This window comes from Alligator sinensis, unplaced genomic scaffold (genome assembly GCF_000455745.1).
Source record: "Alligator sinensis unplaced genomic scaffold, ASM45574v1 scaffold714_1, whole genome shotgun sequence".
Taxonomy (NCBI): Eukaryota; Metazoa; Chordata; order Crocodylia; family Alligatoridae; genus Alligator; species Alligator sinensis.
The window spans coordinates 1,028,653-1,046,927 of NW_005842493.1; positions in this window are offsets into that span (position 1 = coordinate 1,028,653).

Genomic DNA, 18,275 nt, shown 5'->3' on the forward strand with positions numbered 1-18,275 from the left:
ACAGGAGGAAGATGTTACTGCATACTAAATCCCAGCAACTGTGTGAGCACACAAAAGGTGGGGGAAGGAATTTGACTGAACAGACAAGGCAGCACCATTCACAGCTTTCGCTCTGCAGAAGACTTATAATCCCTTGCAATCACCAGCAGAAAGGTAGCAGAAATTGCTCCTTAACAGGATTATTTTTCTTGTCTCAAGAAAGAGGTAGGAAGGAAAAATGACTACCCAAACCTTTATAAAATACAAACAAACAAACAGAAAAAAACCACCCTCGGCTAGGAAAGCTGCAGGTCTTTGCTCATAGGAAGAAAACCGTACCAGCCAGTTCACAAAGGTCTGACTCGGGCTGACGGTACTGGCTGCCATTCTGCCCATTTGGGATTAGACACACATCCCTGTGTGCATATACAAGTTTAGGGGGTTTAAAAGCCAGCTAAGGGATTTGGGCACACAACTCGCATTCATTTCAGGGGACTGAAGGCCACAACTCCCCTTGACCAGCTTTCAAAGCTCAACATGGATGCACTTGCTTGTATTCCTGTCCATATGATTCATTGCTGTCCTCTTCTTCAGCACCCCAGAGCCAGGTCTGTATCTCGGCCTGGGACTGAAGATTGCCTGGCCTCACGGGACCCAGGTCCTGAAGTCTCTATACTCCACTGCAATAGGAATATTCAGTTTGCATTTTGACAAGAAAGATGAGAACACAATAGATGGGCCACAACCAAACCTCCCCATCTGAATATCCCCAACCCTGAAACATGGGGAAGATTCAGCACCAAGGCTGAAAATGATGGGCTTAATCCTCACTTGCAGCAAGTCTCCTTCAAACTGCCAGGAGTGTGAAAGAGGCCTAGGTCCTTCCTATAATTTCTCCCTCTGGCTCCCTTCCACGCAACTTCCTTAGAAAAGCATGGCTATTCTCACTATACACCTACTGTGTTGCTTGACATTAAATAGCACAGTTGCAGGTGTGGTATGAAAATTTGAGAGGGAATTAGGAGTAAGAAATGCCAAACTCTGGAACGGTTACTGGATCTGTGTAATGTTTGTTCTAGGGCCTGATTAAATACTTGTGTTAAGTACAATACACCTAGAGAGCACAGGATGTCACCTAGTCCAATAATTCCAGCTCGCATCCCCCCTCTCTATCACACAGCAGCTACATCCGTAGCACATCACTACAGAAATACCTCCCAGAGGTCAGCATCACTGAATGGCACAGAGTTTCTTTGCTGTCATTACTTCATCAGTGGTAGAGCAAGGGGGCTCCTGAACCAGGAGAGTCATTTTAAATGATGGGCTGCTGCAGTCACCCTTAGGTAGCGAGGGGACAACTCCATCACCTCATCCCTCAGGTGACAGATGCCAAGAAAACATGTTTCATCACCACCAAGGCACCCTTTAAAAGCAAGAGAAGCTCCAGAGATGCAGCAGAGGGAACAAAAAAGAGCCAGATGATAACTGTGCAGACCCAGTTCAAAGGCCTCTTTCCTGCTTAACTTGCTTCTGCCCCACTGTAGATAAAGTCACCTTTTAATGGAGCCAAGAGCTTAATTGTTTTAACTCTTGAGCTGCCAACGGTGGCAACCATATTATTTCTATTTCAAGGACGAGACAAAACACATCCCAAGAGCTGTACCTCACCCACAGCCTGGATCTTGCTTTAAAGGCTCTGGCCCTTGCCCTCTCTGTAAAGATACCAGATGAGCAAGGCTGCCTTTGGATGCACATTGAGCCTTTCCCGAGGCGGAGGCTCGTGGAGGTAAAGGCTTTCAATGGGTTTCCCATAAAATCAACATGGGGTAAATCCCCTGAATTAAATCTTTGGTCAATATGCACCTGCCTTCTCAGCAAGTCTAGGCCCAGGTTTTGAAGGGTATTAGGCACCCAATTCCCACTTGAGCCAAAGCAGCCCATCAACACAAATCAATGGGATGGGGAAGAACGGCCATCCAGGTTCCCCTTCAATCAGTCCACCCGACTGATTACAGCAGCGACTCTCAACCACGGCGCTGAGATTCTTTAGGCGTGAGAAAATACGCAGATAAATGCAGGCTCAGACTTGTCCCTGCCTGGTCCCTCTGCAAGGAAGTAAGCGCAGTAACGTATAAACTGGGTTTTGAAATTGGATAGAAACTGTGGAGAGAACAATTCACAAAACTTATAGAGGACGCCTTGTGTCCAGCGAGGCATGCCTCAAGTCCCAAAAGGCTGAGAACCACTGGATTCATGCCAGTCAGCTGCAAATAGCACATCCTGCAAAGCTCACTCTAGCCTCTCTAGTATTGCCCCTACTGGTCAGAATTTAGTTAAAGTAAAGAGCATCCCCTGGACCCCTGTGGCACTGGAGGTAGCATCGTGCTGTCTGAAGAGCACATACAAAGCTGGGCGGCAGAAGCACCAAGTTTCCCCATGCACTTTTATCAACAGAGGAAGCACAGAAAAACTGAGGAAGCACTTGTCAGAGGGGACAGAGAGCTGACGAAGTTACTTATCCAGGGGGTGATTCTTGCCCCCTAGGGCCAGCACTAAACCCCTGAGCAGCCAGAGAACCTGCAGTCCCTATTCATCAGGTGAGGCACCGCAGTGAGAAACTTGTTCAAGGCCTGAGAGTCTTTACACCCCAAGAACCATTTCTTAACAGAAACTAGATCTACAGAGGGAAACATCACTAGGGTGCAAATGGCAGCGCTTCATCCCTCCCTGTTCTCTTTGCTTGTAAAAATTATCCAGAGCCATCTTCAGTTTGAGATGTGTGAGAGCACTTTGCATTGGAGCAGCTCACTTTAGAGTCAGTCTGCTGCTGCAGCAACAGATGGCATTGACAGATCAAAGCCGTGGCACCTTGGAAGAAAACAAGGACAGGATCTGTCAATGGCACACCTTAACACGTCTGTAACCATCCCCTGGTAAAACATTCCCAAATGCCAAATCAACAGACTGTTACAATCCAGCTGCGACTCAAGCTCAGCAGTTGCACAAAAGGCATCTACCCAGCTATCAGCTTGGATCTTAGCACGGCCAGCAGTGGATCTGGACCTCCACCTGTGGGCGGACAGTGGCACTGCTCCCTCTTTACACCTGAGGGGCTGAGACACATGGGGTATGTCTACATGTGCAATTAATGCAAAGCAAACTCCAGAGCAATACACACAGAGTTTATTGCCATTTGAATGTGCACTTGGGAACACAGCACGTTGAGCTGGGTTGGGGCAGCCCCAACTGGCAGGGGCGCCGGCAGGGTCGATCTGCCAGCCTGGGGCTGCTCCCCCCAGTTCAACGTGCTGTGGAGGGGCTGGCTAGGGCATGAGGGTGCTTGAGTGCAGGGCTAGCTGGCAGGCAGCCCCCACACTGAAGCACCCGCGTGCCCCAGCCATCCAGGGTGGCATCTATATGTGTGCTGCTGCAGAGTAAACCCTCTGGGTTTACTCTGCAGCAGCACAGCATTTGTATTTACAAGTACTACCCTGCTACAGAGTAAATTAGTTTACTCTAGCCTCATAGGGGCGCACATGTAGATGCCAAGACATTTACTGCACAGTTAATTAGTCTACTGTGCAGTGTCTCATGCAGACACACTCATAGTAGGGTAAGCAACCTGTCCAATAGCAGGAAAGCTTAAGACTAACCTGGGAATAGAAACTCAGACCTCCAGAGTCCCAACCCAGTACTTTACCCACCAGACAGCCCCTCCAAACAACTGTTGCCTTTCAAGAACACAAGAACAAGATACACAGCCATGATTCCTGTTCAAGACTGCCTCCTCTTATTACAGACCCAGCTTTGGAGCTAAGGCAGTTCCTGTAGAGCAGCAACGATTTTGAATTCCTCATGAAGGATGGTTAGTCCTTTCATATGTTTATCTTGTGTCACATTTTAATAGCAGCACACAGAAAAACCAATCCTGCAGCACTGGAAATAACTGAGACCTCGGAGGTTTGAAAGGGGAGGAGAAGCTACTGCTCTTTAATAGGAATAACAGATCTTGGTGAATTATTAGCAGGGGCAGTGGGCTTTGCATGTAACGGGGAGGTCTTTATTCATATCAAGGTGATCATCTTACCAGCTACATGTGAGATGCCAAGTTGCTTACTCGTAAGTCACAGCAAGCTACCTGGAGTCATCTGCTGGATGCCAACACTTGTCAAAGCTGAGGCAGTCCCAGAAACTGTGATTCTGTCACCAAACACACACCCACACATCTAGCATGTCGTACACCTCTCCCATTCCTGATTACCCCTGCAAGAGATGAAACTAAAGATAGAAGCATCCACAGAATTAGCCCTCATTATTTGGAACACTACATGCATGCAAGAAAACAGGACATCACACAGGGTTTTGGCTCACTGTGCCTGCATGGCGGTGATGGCACGTTCTCTTTAAGTAGCCCCTTCTCTTGGTTTAAAGAGGGGAAAAAAATGACTCGGATGTTTCTTTAATTCAGTCTTTCCCAGCTGCTTCCTGGGCTCTTACAGAGTCTGTTTACAGCTATCCTACCAGCAGAGCACCCTACCAATTTCTTCCTGGGAAACAGATAAGTGAGTTACTCTACCTAGTTTTAGGCAGACAAGGTTCTTTGGGTAAACGTGATATATTTTACTAGACCAACTAAATAGTTGGAAAAATTGTTCTTTGCAAGCTTTCAGGCACAAACATCCTTCTTCAGGCATAGGGAGGGGCTGCTGTTTTGTGTTCTCCTGGATGGAACAGAAGCCAATATGCAAAATGCAGGTCTGTTAAAATGCAAATGTGTGGCAGTGAGAATCAGAGGACATGGGAGACAATAGGTGCGAGACAGGCAGGTGTGGGGAGGTAAGTGGGGAATGTTAACCTGGTGACAGAATGTAGCTGGTAAAATGCAGACAGGTTACCTGCGGTTATCGGCTGGCAGGCAGGTTATAATGTGCCATGAATCCAATGTCTATATTTAGTCCACGGTTGTACTTGGTAGCTGTGTTGGTCTGAGACAAGACGACATACAGAAAACTAGGACTTATAATTTTGGAACCACATCTTTTATTAGAGCAACTGGGAAATTGCAAGGAGAATCATGTGTCTTCTATATTTAATCCATGATTTTTAGTATCCAGTAGATTTATGAAGTGAAGTTCGTAAGCTCACCTATGAACGGTGTTTTGCAAATTCCCTTTGAGGGTTAGAACCATGAGACTGGAGAGAGAGAGTGGCCGTCCTGCGAGTAGTGTGCACCCAGAGGTAATTAGGTATTTTGGTCTTCGATAGATTTTCGGTGTGTATTCGTTCTGGTGTGCAATTGTTGTTTTGTTTCTCCTACATATTTTCCATCAGGACATTTAGTGCACTGGAAGAGAGACATTACATTTCTGGAGGTGCAGGTGTAAGATCCAGGAGTGGTGATGGTTCTGTTGTGGGGTGTGGTTATTGTGGGAGTGGTGGAGATGTTGGCAGGTTTTACATTTCTTGTCCCAACTTTGTCCGCCTATGTCCTTAGACCAACATGGCAACAACCACTCTACCCAGTTTTAGCACCTTTGGAAGCCTAGGGAATGAAATGAGGTTGTAATTTAGCTTCCACCATATTATCTGTCACCTTCTCCCAGAATGTAAAATCCTTCAGTTGCCATAAAAACAAAACCCAAGAAAGGCTGCAATAGCAGCACACAGGGTACTTAAAAAAAAAAAAAAAAAGGAAAGCTGTGAGAATTTGCTAGATGTACAGTTATTTTTACGGACATCTGCCTCCTTCCAAGAGTCACCGAGCTCACAGGCACATTGCAAAGCTTCATCATTACCAGTAGGTTTCCCCGCACAGAGAAAAAGTCAACTATTTGTGGCTGCAAAGCAGCCTACTCCAGCTTAGTGAAAACAACAATGAACCACAGGAAAGTCTCCATGGGAGAGAGCGCAGTGTGGGTGTTTCCAGCAACAGCGACCCCCAGAATAGCACGGCTGCTCGGATGCACAGACAGCACAGGTCTTTGAAATGTAACGATGACAAAAGGTGGCATGCAAATCTCAGACAAGGCAGCAATGTAGCCAAGTATCGCCGTATGGTGAGGCTTGAAAAACTCAGCCCATTACATTCAGTAGTTGGCTGTAGTCGTCACTGTGACAGCACTGAAGGCAATTAGCTCCCAGTCTCAGGTTGCTCCTATACCGAGAGGCTATGGAAGTAGAGCTCATCTCTAGACAGGGACCATGACAAGGTTCAGGTCCTGGAAAAGTTGGTCATGGACACTGTTTGGATTCAGAGGTACTGAAAGTTTGCATGCAGTTTCCACAGATTCCTGGCCCACGGTGACAGGATTTCTGTGCTGTCAGCAGCTCTCAGGAACTTTCTGCCATTGGGGAGCATGGAAAACTTGTGCAATTTGTGTACAGTGAGATAGCTGACTGTGCAGGATAACTCAAGGGCCTTAGGACTTGTGACAGAGTGCAAACATGCCCCCTACCTCCCCAGGCAGAGGGCAGGCAATGGGCTCTACCACCAGCAAACAAAACCATTGTTCTACATGGCCTTTATTCCACGTGCTCAGCTTGGTCGGGTACAGAGGTGTCTCATGAGCAAGGTGTCTTCCTACATTCAATGAGCCTGCAACAAGCAAGCAGGTATTCACTACTCGGACCCGATTCCATTTAAAAAGCCAAACCCAACAGCAGCAGTGATGCAGAATTAACCAGCCAGCTTTGTAGCAGCACTGAGTGATCTGTCTGCTACCACCAGCCATCACAGCCCTATGAAACCCACCATTTCCCTTAGCCCCAGGCCCCCATCGTTCCTGCACAAACCTGCCCTCCATCTGCCAAGCAGATCCCTGAACCTGCTAAACACGCACTGATTTGGAGTGCAGGGACACATTCATCTAGCTGCTTCAACCTTGCTTCTGCCTGGTGAGCGTTCCCATCAAGATGCTGGGATTGAATGAGAGAAGGCCCAGCCTGCTGCTCCTCTGTCCCATCCTGTGGGGCTGAGGCTAAAAGGAAGCAGGTGCATCTGGGGTGTCCTCATGCTCCGACATAAGCTGGCTGAGACATCTTGGGTTGGAGTCTCAGGCTCCGACAGGATTTGGAACAGACACTAAAAAGCAATTTTGAGGCTGCTCCAATTTCAATGAGAGTTTGAAGTAGCTCTGCCTCAGAGATGAACATTGGAGGCTTACAGCTGCTTTCTGTATCAGGGTAAACCTAATATATTAGCCAACATAGGGCTGCACGTATGCAAACCCTCACATGGATTCAGATTTTCCAGTATAAATGATGCCCTATAATCATACGGCTTTGCCTTTTTCTATAAGGGAACAACAGCAGCAGTGCACACACCTTTTTATGCTAGATGTGCTTCACCTGCACTATGGGGACTGTATTCCTTTAGCAATACCAGTATGCACCAGTAGTTACAGATATATGACCAGTGTGTGCTGACCAGGCTTGGCGACTGCTGCTGATATCTACAACCACTACAACTTCCTTTCTTTCCACAAAGGTTTAATCTTGCACTACTAAGTGTCCTAAACAAACCGCAGCCAAACTGAACTCTCTGGCACTGGACCAAGCACAATTGGCAAGGTGATAGCCCACAACTTGTGACAATAGGTCACTGGAGCTGGGCACCTCAGTCGTTAGGAGAACAATAATTTGGAGAGGCAACTGAACAGAACGGATAGAGAATGAACTCATCTAAAGACTGTGGCATCCAGGAAAGACAAGTGCAAGGAGTTTATTTACCACTGGTAGGGACCTACCTAAATCATGGTTTCACAAAAACCAGCGTTGTCCATGATCACTGGGAAATCCGGTATCAGTCATGATTTCCTACAAAAATCAACAACAACAAAAAGCAGTAGTGACACAGACTGAGTGAAGCGCCCTCCACAAATCAGCGGAGCGAGGTGGGGCTGCCCAGGCCCGTCTGCCAACGAGCAGAGAGAGGCAGGGCTGCTGTGAAATGCCCACGAAATTGGTTCTGCAAGCGAGCCGCTAAAAACCCGTCGTCTCTCTGCAAAGAAGTGTGAGTTACTGGAAAGACTTTAGCTACCACCTCTGTAAAAGTAGGCAGGCTGCAAGTAGCGAAGGGCATTTTGAGCCAGCTCTTCTGTCCATTTCCAGAGACAGATGGATTTCATTTCCTGCGACCAGAGAAGAGCGACTCTCCAGGGCTCTCTCCACATCAGCATCACCTCAAGGTACAACTACAGTTCTGCTCCAAACCCAACCACACAGGTCCTGGCTTCCATTTAGCGGGACAATGCACTCAGCCTACTTGGCTTCTCAGACGGGAGTGGACCGAGGTACCAATAGTGCTGACGCCGGGGCTGGGAACGTGCCATGGAAGCAGCAGCCCGAGTTGCCACACTTCACTGGGGTCTAATCCAGGCCCTCTGGGAAGTGCCAGAGCCGTTTCACAGTGCAACCTTAGTCACGCCAGCTGGCCTGGCTCCAGCGGATGCCTGCAAGTTGAACAACTCAGGTTTGCCAACACAGCCAAGACCAGCTCTCAAACAGGCACCAAGACACTGGCCTTTGAGGACTGGAAAAATGGGTGGTTATTACCAGTGCCTGTCCCTTGCCAAGCTGCTTGCAATTTAACCCAGGCCTGAACACCATGATGTGGCAGCAAATGCCCCCACAGCCAAATGCACATGGGTGTATGGGTGATGGTCATAACTACTGCAGGCAACCTCTACATCCTTCTCACTAGGCCTTCTTTATTAGGCTGAGGTAGAGCTACCTACCCCTGCCAGTGCACACCAGAGAAGCCCTTTCTGGTGGGTCTGGGCTTTGCAGTCCATCAAAGCCATGTGGAGGGTCCTGTGGGCAGCTGCACTTTCATTCACCCCCTTTTATATGATTTGGAAACAGCTTGATGACTTGTTCTTTGAGGAGTTAGCACTTCAGCTGTCTGGAAGCAGCTCCCCTGTCTGCATGGCATGTTTGGGGATTCAGAAGGGCTTCTCTTAGCCTGCATTAGTTCTGCTTGTAGCCTGGAAAGTAAAGGAATAAACTGTGTCAAGTAGAGCTGGGGAAGCAATGGGCTTCTAGCTGGTGTCTGGGGCTCACTGCGAGGGGAAAGCAGATGCTGTTAGGAGGGAAAGGATGGGGGAATTGGTCGAGGCTATCACGATACGACGGCAGTACCCTGTACTGCTCTTGCCCCCTTCAGAGATCCACTTCATAGACACAAGAAGCTTCTGAGTGTTCAAGGAAGGGAGGCCCGGTGAGGGACCTGCTAATGCAGCAACAGTGCAATTCTGGACAGGGCAGGGAAAGCACCCAGGGAATTTCTGCTTGGCTACCAGTGCTTGGGTACTCGGCTGGACATCTAGCAACACCATGGGTTCTCAGACCCTTGGCCCAACCTAACCTGACTTGCAAGGTCAGAAGGGATCATATCATATCGTTGTCCCCGGTAGTCCCTTGATATGAAGATGACAGTCTTCCAAAAATTAGGGAAGTCATGGGTGAATCTGTAGATGACAGAGACCAATCCATGATCCACACATTCGACTGCAGATGCGGCAAAGTTTCAGAAGGAAGAAGGAGATCCTGGTGATGTTGGGACACAGCTCTTTCCCACCATTTCTCTGGTCTATCCATCTCCATAGAGAGGCAAGTTTGCTCCAAATGGTTGATGCCTTGTTATACAGCACAGCACCATTAGGGACTATTTAGTGCTTGAATCTTCCAGGTACTGATGTTATTGCATTTCTTCAGATTGGTCTTCAAAGCGTCTTTGGATCTCTTTTTTTTGTCCACCTCTAGACTGGTGACCATCAGTGAGTTGGGAGCATAGGACCTGTTTTGGGAGCCAGTTGTCAGGCATCCTTATGACATGTCCTGTCCAATAGAGCTGGTGATATATAAACATGGCTTCAACATCAGCGGCATTTGCTTGAGCCACAATGCTGGCATTCATGCTTCTGTTCTTCCAGCTGATATGGAGGATTTCTCAAAGACGCTGCTAATGGTAATGTTGCAAAGTTTTCAGGTGTTTCCAAAATGCCGTTGGAGTTTCACACCCATACAACAGGGTAGACACGACAACAACCTGATAGACAAGAAGTTTGGGAAAGGTGGCTATCCAGGCAGGGGAAATGCTCAGTGTTCTCCAAGGATCCCCCTTATTTGTAACATGTGGAAGAGCAGCTGGTTGGGTCAGGGTGGGTTGGTAAAGGATCTTGATTTGTGTGAAGTTAGCAGAGAGTCCAAGCATTTCATATGCTTCACGTAAGTGATCAAGAGTGACCTGGAGCTCTTCAACTGAGTGGGCACACAGGACAATCATCAGCATATTGAAGATCAGTAATGGAGGTGTCGGCTATCTTGGATTTGGAATATAAGAGGTCAACATTAAACAGATTCCCCTCTGTACGATACCGGATACTGATTCCACTGGGAAGCCCATCAGCTATGAGATGTGGAACAGCTGCGATAGAGATGGAGAAGAGTGTTGGTGCCATTGCACATCCTTGTTTGACGCGTTTTAATAGAGAAGGGGTCCGTTTCCAAACCATTGCTTAGGATGGTTGCTGTCATGGCATCATGAAGAAGTCTGATAATGATAACAAATGTTGGCAGGCTTCCAAATTTCATCAGGATCTTCCATACAGCCTCTTTGATTGAATCAAAGGCCTTGGGTCAACGAAGCCCAAACCAGTGCAGCTGCAGGCCAGACAAAGGCAGGGTCTCTAGCACTAGCAGGTGCTGCCACAGTCAGTACCTCATACCTTGGTGGGACTGCCAGCCCTGCAAGCTTCCATCCACAGAAGCAATCAACCAAGTGTGGGTTTATTTGCATCAAAAGGTCACGTAAGTCAGTGTAGCAGGCCCAGGCCACCATATGAGGCTGGCCTGGTCCTCTACAGCTGGCGATTATAGCAGGTGACAGGTGAGAAGGAAAACTGACTCCCTAGGCATCCCTGAGAAAGTCACTTCCCACCCTGTGCTTCTGACCCCTTTTTTAGGTCAGAAGTTCTCTGCAATGAGAGCCTCCTCCCACCCCACAACTACATGCATGGGAGTTAGCAGTGCCTACAGGCCCTATTGCACCGTAATACAACCCATGCAGACTTGTCCACTGCCCAAGCAGACAGCAAACAGGTTACCCGGGGAGACATTGTGAGATTAGCCAGAGACCTCCCTGCATACAGACCTGGGCCAAGAGCATCAACTTGCCTGCTCAAGCAGGTACCCTTACTTTGGGCACACGCTTCACTGTAGTAATGCATTTTTGGTTGCAGCCTTGTTAGTTTAAGCACATAGGCAGGCAAGGTTCTTTGGGTAGATGTGATCTCTTGTATTAGACCAACTGAGTAGTTGGAAAAACGCTCTTGCAAAAGTTGCTTGCAAAGAACTTTTTTTGTAACATGTAAAAGATATCGCATCTGGCCTCACCATAGTAATGGGATGTGGCTGCCACCTAGTGACAACGAGATGTAAACTCAGAGAAGAAGTTCGACACCAAAGAAAAGGGGAGAGCCTCCCTGCATCTGGCCTTATCCGTCCCAGCAGCCAATGCAGGACCAGCCCTCACTGGACTGCAGCCACCTTGCCCTCCACCAACCATTGAGATGCATCCTCAAGGTGGCTCCATACCTTGGATTTCAGTGGCGAGCCCACCCCCAGATTCCCTGCCCCTCCAGGAGCACCTCAGGCTAGATGAAACTGCTGTGCAGACCAAACCTTTGACCCCACAGTGGAGAGGGATTTTCATCGGTAGATCTGAAAACACTTTACAAAAGCAGTCAGCATGACTGTACTGATAGGGAAAGTGAGGCATGGAAAGGCATGACCTGATCACCCTGCAGGTTGGAGACCTGTATACTGGGTCCTAGTCCAGTGGTGCAGGCAGAAGGGCCCATGGAGCCCCTCAACAGTTACTGCTTTGATTAGCACTGTCAGCCAGGTCTCAGCTCTGAAACCTGGACTGCGCACACAGGTTGGCTCTCAGCACCTCTGATCATTTATGACAATGGGTGACTGCAGACCTTCATCTCTGGTGAGCTTAACTCTCCCAAAGAGGGTCTGTGTAGCCAGCCCATATGGTACCAAGTAGTGCCATCGGAGATGGCTTGGGTACCAGCAGCAGCAGAGCCACATTAGTGCAATGCTTGCTGCTGCTGGGGCTAATGGACCTGAAAAGCAGGGCCTGCAAAACAGGCAACACACCACACTACTGCTCTTATACCCTGGGGTGTGTACCCAGCGCTGCTTGGCACAGACAGCAGGTTCCAACCCTTCGTTCTTGGTCCGATTGCTTGGGTAAACCAGCAACTCCACAAGCAGAAGCTTGATCAACTCAACTCCCTCCACAGCCCACCCCCCTCAAGCCACCTAGGCTTCAGCAACGGAAAATGAAGCCAACAGGGAGTTGAAGGGCCAGGAAACTCTGCACCCCGAGATGGGGCATGCACAAAAGGGTCCTAGTGTGAAGCTGCTTATCACCTGCAGCAGCTTTTACGATCCAGTTCAGTGCAAAGTGTCCAATCCCAGGACTGACCAGGCAAGCAGCAGATGGCACTGCTCCATCAGTGCTGGAGCAGTCCCTTAATGGTCGATGGAATCTGCCTGCAAACAGGGCCCTTTCCAGGGCAGCAGCTGTACAGCAGCATTTTTATATTGCTGGGAAATGCCGCAGAGTTGGGTAAAACGTCCAAGTTGTTTCAAAACTGAATCCCTGGCTCCTACTTCCCATCAATCTGTTTCCTCAGGCTGTTTGCTGCAAAGGCGCCCTGTTATCTAACAGCAGCTGCAGAACAGATTTATATTTTAATGGGTCAGAAGGGGATCGCTGAGGGACCTTCTGCCACACATCTGCAGCTCCTTGCATGAAAACAAGCCATTTCTGACCCACTGATTTGCTCTCCTGGAGACCAACTTTTTGCTTTTAGAACAGGCTGCATTAAACCTTGGCCCAGGTATTCTAAAAATGCCTCCGTACAGTAAGAGGAGAATACAGTCCACCCGCCCTTACAGAATGACACAAGCTTTCCATGAGGCCCATGTGTCCCTCTCACCAGGATGTTCTGCAGGAAGTAGGAGGGGTTCCAGGGAGCTCAGGGAGGGGATCTGCTCCTTTGCCAGCTGGCATTGCTTCCTTGAGTTAAATGGAAAACAAATGACTACGTGCCCCAGCACTTTGTCTTCTCCCATTTGTCAGCCCCTGCAGCTACCCTAGGACACAGGGCTTAGGAGAAGATCCCAGCCCTTGGAATAAGTTAGTGCTAGAACTTAAAGCAGGTGCATTATAAGCATATGTGCATACTTTCCACCTATCATGGTGTCTCTTGGAAAAATAGTTCTGCTAAAGTGAGCAGAGCCGTGCCTCTCCAAGGGACTGGGGAGAGACCAGCCCTAAACATACCTGCTTTGAATCAATGCTGGGTTTTCACATTTACAGCCAGATTTAGATCCCTAGCTCTTGGATATGTGCTGTATCAGCCACAGTTATTAACAAGTTCCTTGCTGCTTCCCAGGGAAGGGAGATGGGAATCCTTGCCTTGTCAAATAGCCAACACCTGGCTCTGGTTGAGCAGGTGGCTCCACTCCTACCTGATGTTAACACCCACCTGAAGCATGCAATGCAGCAGTCTGTCAGGGAGGTTGAGACGTTGGTGCTGCAGCTGGTTTCAAGCTGGCTTTTGACTTGCTGGATTTCCTTTGTCAGCAGCTGCCTGAATGTTTTCTGCTGCACTTTTCAGTGGCCTGCAGCTGTACTGAAATGATCCAGGATACAGTCCTGTTCGATTAAACATAATGCCAGTGACAAAGGGGCATTTCTTTCAAAGTGAGCCATTCTCAGTGGGTAGCAGTGGAGATTCCAGCCATAAAAAGCAAGAACTGCATTTTGCTTCACCAAGCAAGGGGAGCTGCCTGTGAAGCAAATCTGAATGAAAGGGCTTGCAACCTGGCCAACTTGCTGAAAGGGATGAGCGGCAGAAATTAAAGGGCTGGTCTGCACATAGAGATGACACTGATTTAACTATGCAAGGGCAATTTCTGACCAGAACCAGCTTAAGAAAGGCCCTTACTAGCTCTGCAAAGCTGAGCCCCAGAATTGGTAAGAATTCCAGGTGGGTTTCATTGTAGCCAGGGTATACGGAAGATGGCTGGCTCAAGGACATCTGTGTTCAAAATACTCTATATAGGAATTTAGCCAGTTCAAACACTGTGTTTATAATGGGGCCAAGCAACTGATTCTTAAGGGGAGGTAAAGAAACAAAAACCTTAAGGCAAGTCTGGACAGAGGGATGAGAGCAATCAATGTTTTAAAACACTACAATATTGGGAAGCTCTGCTTGAGAAACTGTTTCAGTCCAAATACCACATCTAACATGGTGGAGGAAAAGAAAGAGACCATTTCTTCTTTGTCATCCTACGAACAGGACTGTTTAGGTTCCAGGATTTCTATTGCTGGCCTTGCCACACAAACATCACAGCCACATGCTAACAGCTGTCACAAGCACCAGAAAATTAAAATAGATAAAACAAGAGGGAGAATAGCCAGTTTTAATGTCAACCTCCCAGCTGCATGAGGTCTGATAAGGAAGCTAATAAGCTATCTATGGCAATGGACACCTATGTTTGGAGCCATTTCAAAAAGGGAACTTTCAGAAGGACAGCACCTGTTATATTCTAGTCGTTCAAATGTAGCAAAACCTCTCTAGTTTCAACACTGCTTCACCCAGAGTTAAAAACTGGAGCAATTTTACAACATTTGCATCCTACCCAGCGTGTCCACACAGTAACAGAACATAACATTTGCTTCCCTTTTGGAAGTGCTCTAAATGTATGTGTGTCTATACCTTATGTGAACCTGGGGAAACATAGGCAAGATTATTTCTGTTCTTGGGAGTTTTTCCTGAACTGTTTCTTACTCTGCAATATAAAGTCATTCTGTTTGGGAATTTAATTCCCTAAAGGACATTAACTCTGCAACACAATAATGGTGCCTGTCGGGACAGAGAGCATGCTCCTCAGATTTTCTTTCAATCTAAATGATGAAAATGATCATTTGATGCACAAGGATTAGCAGTCTCAAAACAAGTAGGCAAGACTGATTTCTGTTCTTCCCAACACACTTTTTTTTGTTTTGTTTTTTAAATCTTAGTTCCTCTTATTCCTTTAGTGCAGAAATTTGTACCTTGCTGATGAAGCTTGCTTGATCTATTTGTAACCACATAATCAGACGCAGGATTGCTAATCCCAAGGGCGGATGAGATGGTCTTGAGGGTCACGAGCACTGCATTTTATTACACTGGGCAAGAAAGCGGCTACTGTAAAAGAAGTCATCTCAGGCAAAGTGTTTACTTGAGCGTATGCACAAGGTAGAGTTCAAAATTTCAGTCTACTGCCAAACAAATTCCCTCTTGCACTGCCTAAAAAAAAAAAAATCACTTGTGACACCTCTAAAGAGGAGCTGATTAGTAAAGATATAGACACCAAGATAAACTTTTTTTTTTTATTCTGCAAAGCAATATGCACATCTTACAAACACAAAAATTAATCTAGGAGAGAAATGTAATTTCCAAATCAGCTATTAACCATCATGCAACAAGACAAGTGAAATGTAAAAAGACAAAACAAAAAACCAAACCAAAAAAAACAAAACAAAACAAAAACCTGAAAAAATAGCCATCTTAACCCTACATCACCTGCAGAGAAGGGTAAAAAAACAAAAACCACAACAAAAAACAAAACCCCCCAGAAAACAAAACAAAACAAAAAACAAAAAAAAAAAATCAAGGCTCAGATTTTTCTATGTAATGCCAAAGAAAAATGCAACAGAAATGGCAGGTTTCTAACAAGAAAACACTTACAAATAGAATCAAAACTGATTCAAGTCATAGTTAAAAAGAAAAAGAAAACAAAACAAAACAAAGGAAAGATCAATATGATCCGAACAACCACTTTAATAAGAAGTTTTTACCCTTCTGTTTGGCTGCATTTAACTTTTGTACATTGTGCCTCAGTACAAGCCATTATTTCCAAGTATTACAGTCTTGGCTTGCTGGGTCTTCCTTCCCCCCTCCCCTCCCTTATACTGCAATACCTAGGTACCAAGAGGTAAGGTAAGCCTGAAAAAAAAAAATACATACCCCCTTAACACTCCTCCCCTTGGATGGGTAGGTCACAGTCGGAGCTTTGATGTTTATCTCAATCCAGCTGTTGCTGGGTTTGACTGTAGGTAAGTTTTAAAGCAGGCAGATTCTCTAATTACTGAATATAATCTCCATTAAAAACTTAGTTCTCCAAGGAGTCAAATTGTACTTTCAAGTCTGGTTATTTCTTTTTGGGGCTTTTAGGGTTTTCACTGCAGTTTGCCAAAATACATCTTGCTTTTAAACATGATAACCAATGTGTGCTGTGGACGAGTTTGGTTCTTACAAGCACTGACCAACACACTTGCTTTCCTCTCCCCAACTCATCAGTTCTCAATCACTTCCGAGTGGATCTCAAAGACGAGGACAAAGCAAACAGCTAGGAATGCAGAAGTTAGGAGCAGTCTAAATGCTCTTCACTTTAAGCCTTCTAGCTACGTTTAAGTTTACTTCTTCGGTTTGGTAACGTTTGACTACTCAATAGCAGCGTAAGCTAAGAATGGAAGCCTTATTTATTGCCTGGACTCCAAACTCAATGGCTGTCTCTAAAGCTCAAATCTTACCATCTCTGGGGGAAAAAAAAAAAATTTTGTGAAGTGACCAATACACCGTATAAGCAAATGAAACGGTGTAAAGGAACCATTTCCCTGAAGAAAAGTCAGATTATTTAAACTTGAAACATTTGGAAAATGCACACAAATTAGTACAGCTCTCCAAAATAGTAAGGACCTCTCTGTGATGGGCTACAGAACGCTATAGTGCCCTTTTTGATGTGGGCTTATTGTTTCACATATCACACACCGCAGAGCTAAACGTAGCGAAGGAAAAAATAGATGCACTTGTTTACAAAGCTATAATGATGGTACCCGACAGGAAAGAGGAAAGATGGCATGAAGGGCTGTTAAGGCAACCAGTGAGATTTTAAAAGCAGTGGTGGAAGGTTCCATAGGAAAACCCCTGACTCGTGAGAATTAGAGAAGTTACTGGTGGATTGCTTGGAGAGAGACTGCAGAAGACAGCAATGGAAAATAAAGGTTCAGAATAAAAAGCACTCCAAGAAATAAGAACTACGTGGATTCCAGAATGGACACAGACCAATGTTGAGTCTATAAGCAAGGTTTCCTTCAGCTTATTCACCACAGGATTAGCCCACCAATCGTCAGCTTTGCCTCACCTGACAGCATTATATAAAATTGGACAAAGTGAATAAAACATTGTCATTTTCAGCTGCCCTCAAGAGATGGATGGATGGGAGGTCCCAAAATGAAGTATTACAATGGTCTTCAAGGTCTTGTGCATTTCTCTTCCCTTTCTTATTTATACTTGTCCCCAGTTGCATGGAGCCCTAACTGATTACTAAAAGGCATTTTTTTTTTTTTTTTTTAAACTTCACTTTCTAGAGACTGTCTAGAAAGCTACTGTGCAAAGAAGTTCCTGGTTCAGAGGCTGTGCAAAGGAAGCTAAGTGAAATGCTTTCTATACAACCCCTCTGCTAATCAATGCTCTAACATTCAACTGGGCATGTGAGAAATGAAACTGAGCATTTTTCAATATTAAAAAAAAAAAAAAATGGGACTTGGCTCCATTTAAATTTCTTAGGATGGATAAAAGCACAAGTTTGTCCTACCTACTGTTGTATTAAAGTGTGAATACGCATTTCTTTTTCAAAAGATCTAAAACTGTGTATATCTTTCTTACAAGCCAGGCGCAAATGGATAAAAAGAAAAAAGGTAGAAGCCACACCTACACATTAAACATGTTGTCAATCAGTGGCTTTGAAAATGCAGTATTATATCAAAGGTGCATACTTGTTTCAAACACACTGTACATATCATTGGGCAAAAACAGAGATGATGGGAGGTTGGGTGTTTTTTTTTTTTGTTTTTCTTTTTTGAGACATTTGCAAAGGCATCTTACCCTGCCCAGATGCAGCTAGACAAAAATATCTTGCTCTGACTATATGTAGCCATATCACTAAACATATCTACACAAACATTCGGCTATGTCCACAGGTAAAGATTGAAAGATTCTGGCCGCACTACAATGCGGAACAAGTGCATCATCCGACCTGTTCTGAATATACTTTTATAAATATGTACAAATCAATTACAGGCACTTGAAATGTCTTTGGTTGGAATAAACCAACATTGCAAGATAATGTATTCACAGAGTGTTAAGACCCATTCTGGGTTCAGC